General features: G+C 38.4%; 1 non-coding gene across 1 annotated transcript; it reads left to right on the forward strand.

Annotated features, from left to right (window-relative positions):
- The first annotated feature begins 351 nt into the window (after positions 1-351).
- Positions 352-456, forward strand: LOC126609445 (small nucleolar RNA R71). The gene has a single exon (XR_007618162.1). It is a non-coding gene; the product is annotated as a small nucleolar RNA R71 (small nucleolar RNA).
- Positions 457-4,583: the final 4,127 nt, after the last annotated feature.

Raw genomic sequence — 4,583 nt, forward strand, 5'->3', positions numbered from 1 at the left:
ACGGGCTTAAATTTCCTATTTTACTTGCAAGAATCACAAGGTTATTGTAGTATAAACGGAACTCACAAGGTCGTCTCCACATGGACTATTAAATAATTCGAAACTAATCAGATTCCATTTTTTCAATTTGTGCTATAACATACGGAGAGTCGTTAGACATCTCAAAAACAGACCTAGATTGTGGCTGCTCAACTGCCCATGCTGAGTATCTACTGCCATTTTTTCAAATAACAAACAAGCCTCTTGTGCATTTTTGTCTTTGTACGAACCTCCGCATGAAGCGTTGACAAGAGTTTTTGTAGTCATATTCAACCCTCTGAAAAATATGTGCATTTGATCAGTAGTGTTAATACCCGAATGTGGACATTTTCTAATCAACTCTTTGAACCTTTCCCACGCCTCATTGAACTCTTCATTTGGTTTTTGGGCAAAAGATAAAATTTGAGTTCTCATATCAAGAGTTTTTGAAGCTAGATAATACTTGTTTAAAAATTTTTCATTAAGTTGGGCCCAAGTACTAATGCTTCCCGATGGGAGTGTGAGGAGCCATCTCCTTGCTTGATCTTTTAGAGTGTAAGGAAACAAACGGAGCTTAATAGATTCGGCTAAAAATCCTCTCACCAAAATATTTTTGCATCCCATTAAAAATTCTGCAATATGCATGTTTGGATCATCAGTCGATAACCCATGAAATGTAGGTAGAATATTCAACATGTGCTGCTTTATTTCAAATGTAGACCCTTCCTCCACTGCCGGATAAGTAATGCAACTTGGTATATTTGTGGTATGGGCTGTCAGTGAATCACCCAGGGGCAGACCAGCCTCTGGAATTACAAATGCCATTTTTTCTTTGCTCTGCAAGTTTCCAAAATTTAAAGATTGCTGAAAAGTACCTTGCAGAGAAGGGAACCCACTGCAAATTTTTCTCCCTGCGTCTCCTCAAAGTCTGCTCAAGTTCTGGATCAAAAGGAAGCAATTTCTGCATTGTTGAACGGGTGCTGACCATGCACAGATTATCTTTGTAATCTCCACTGTACTGTTGTAATCTGTGAAAAATAAAATAAAAACGAAAATTAAATTTTTTTTTAATGTATAAACAGAAATAAGTTATTGAAAATCTGATTAGTAAGGATTATTTTAAATAATCCCCGGCAACGGCGCCATTTTCTTGATAGGATTTTTACTACTCATGTGAACGGGCTTAAGTCTCCTATTTTACTTGCAAGAATCACAAGGTTATTGTAGTATAAACGGATCTCGCAAGGTCGTCTCCACATGGACTATTAAATAATTCGAAACTAATCAGATTCCATTTAATTATTGTAAAGTAGAAGTTTAGGTGATTGATTTTATAACCTAATTAAAATAAAAACGAAATTAATGAATTAAAATAAACAATCTACAATATTAGAGCTAGAGAGAAAAGAAAACAGTTTTGGGAGAATAAAATTAAGAAAGCATTAGGGTTCCACCATCACCTAGCAATCCTATGAATTTTTACCAATTACTTATGATCTACACATGCCACTTTGAAGGTTAGATTTTCCTAATTCATATTCTACTTGGAACCTCCAACATAGAACGTATATCTAACATGCAACCCGTCCGGACGTTCGGATCAAATCTGAACAGGAAAGACTCATTATGCTTTATGAAAATCCTTTGAAAAACCATGCAATCCTTAAGACGTGATATTCATCCTAAGTGAAATTACAATTATTAATCACAAGAAGCCAGCGTCAATTTCAGGGAACCTTCCGACCAAAATTGCATCAAATTACTTTTCTAAAGATCCTAATGGTGATCAGGCATAAAGACAATTAGATAGTTTTTATCCCGGTGATTAATAATTCAAAGTATGCATACAATCAATCATAAGCAATTAAATAAAAATCACATATTCATGCTAAGGCTCAAGGCTTCACCCTAGCAAAAGAAATTAGTTCCGCATACTCATAATTGAAATCATAGAAAATATATTCAAGAAAAGGATTGAAAGCACCTTCAAGTAAAAAGTCTCCAAAACCCTAACAATTTTCTCTGTCTCCAAAATTGTATAAAAGAAAGCGTAGTCTAAAACTGTAGATGGCCAAGCAATATATTTGCTAAACCCCCTCACAAACCCTAAAAACATGTCTTTTCTTCCCACTAGGAAACTAATAATAATAATTAAATCAAATAGGAAACATAACCCTAAATTAAATGGTGAAATTCGCCTAAAATCTGAACACCCACGTTTTGGACCCATAAGCTGCTCCAAAACTGGCCCACTATAGCTGGATTTAATGTTCGGAATATTCTGAACACTTCTCCAGAAGGCCACGAACCGAGGTCATCTTGGGCTCCAAAAACGCCATTTAAGCCCAAAAACGTCATTTTCCAGCACTGCACACTGCTTCTTTATTCCATCGCCAGAAAATAACCGCTTGGTGAAAAAAGTCCAAATTTTGATATGATCAAGCTAAGTGACTCACGAACGTCTTCCAATGGGAATTACTCCAAAATTCATCCATTTGGTCATGTTTTGCTCCAGAGGAAGTCGAAAGTCCTATATTGAAAACACAATTCAAAGTATCAAAATTCTTTCAAAATATTTACCAAAATATACTAAGATTAGGGTAAAATATATAATATAAAATCTACTCATCAGAAGTCTCACGACCACTCAGTACTTGGATTTTTCAAGTCTCCAACCAAGAAGTTTTCCTCACTCGGGAAATTAAGGGAGTGTTGATGCACAAAATCAGTGAGGACTTTGGTACAACAGAAAGTGTTAAGTTTGTGACCTTCGCTAAATTGCTCCGGTCACTAGTGTGGATAAGGAAGTAAATGGATAGGGACAGAGAAGCAAACACAAGATGTACGTGGTTCACCTAGATTGGCTACGTCCATGGAGTAGAGGAGTTCTCATTAATTGTGAAGGGTTACACAAGTACATAGGTTCAAGCTCTCCTTTAGTGAGTACTAGTGAATGATGTAGTACAAATGACATTAGGAAATATTCTGAGAGAATGATCTCTGTTTATAGAAGAGAGTTTCTAGTTTCATTCTGACATTGACACGTGTCGTGTTGTGATTGGCTTCTGATGTTGACACATGTCGCACTATTATTGGCTTCTGATGTCGACACGTGTCACGCTGTGATTGGCCTCTTGGTTGTAGGGAAACTCTTATGGGTCCTTGATGGTATAACGTTGACCGGTGCTCAATAGTTTCGAAATTGGTCAAGTATGGTACAAACAGTGCTCCCCTAAGTTCCCGAGTGAGGGAAGCTCCTCGATTGGGGACTTGCAAGATCCAAGCCATTGAGTAATCACGAAACTTCTAAGTACCGAAGTGTGGTATCATTTTCACTTGCTTTATTTGTCTCATACGTAGATGTGGCATCTTCTTTGGAAGTACTTTTCCTCCATCCAGGGGTGGTATCTTTAACCGATGAAGATGCACAAGGTAATGTATCAATTTCACTTGAAGCTTACTTGTAGTTTCGGGCTTGGTTAAGTGCGATACAAAACCCTATAGTATGAGTCCCTCAAGTCGCCGAGCTAGGAGATTTGCCGAAAGAGGTAACAGACAAGGTAAACAATCAGACTTCCAAGCAAGCAACCTGGATCGGAGGTTCGGCTTCAGCTTTCGGTTGATTATTCTCCTTCTCCTTGTGTCGTAAACATCAACAAGGATAAGGATAAGTAAATGGAGAAGAGATGATATGAGATACTTTTGCTTTTGAAGAAATAACTTTCCACAGGCTTATTCTTGAACTGGGCTGGAGGGTTTTCTGGTTTCCTCCAGAGTATATGGCCGACTCAAGAATTTGAAGGTCAAAACAAGTCCATCAAATCAAGAGTGCGTTCAACCTTGATGATATGGGATACTTTTACTGTTGACGAAGTAATAGATGAATCAGCATGTGTTCTGTTGCGTTTGTCTCCACATGCTTCCTTGTATCCTTCTTACTTGCTCTATCTGTTCGTCAGCCCGATGTGGTATCTTTTCTGGAAGCATAAAATGTTAAAGACGAGTACTCAAGAGCAATGTCAGGTAAGTAATCAGGCAAGGGGTTCCAGGCAGTTAGTTCTTGACTGGAAGCTTGATTCCAAGTGCTGACTGATTGCTCTCTTTCTCCTTGTCTTGCAGGTAAGAACAAGGGCAAAGGAAAAGACAGGGAAAAAGCATGATATGGGATACTCTTGCTTTTGACCCTGATGATATGAGATACTCTTGCTCTGATGTGGCTGGTTTGCATAGGTATTATTGGGGGGGGGAAGAAAGCTGAGTATTTCTTAAGGCTTCGTTGGGAGTGCCCTCTTTGATATGAGGAAAGGTTGAGCATTTTTGCAGGTCTGCCTGTCCGTGGCGGATGGAGGTCGACATATATAGGAGTCTCCCTAACAACAAGTAGTAATGCTATTCCTTTACCCTTCTTGGTCGTAGCAATATAATGGGAGCTGCAAGCTTCACATGTTTTAACTTTGTCAGAGCACTTTGAAAAAGTGGTATGTGGTATCTGGAAAGCTGATGTTGCATGTGAAGATTGCAGACAAGCTTTATCCAAGGAAATATGGCTCTCGAAGTTCGGAGAG

This window comes from Malus sylvestris, chromosome 16 (assembly GCF_916048215.2).
Source record: "Malus sylvestris chromosome 16, drMalSylv7.2, whole genome shotgun sequence".
Classification (NCBI taxonomy): domain Eukaryota; kingdom Viridiplantae; phylum Streptophyta; class Magnoliopsida; order Rosales; family Rosaceae; genus Malus; species Malus sylvestris.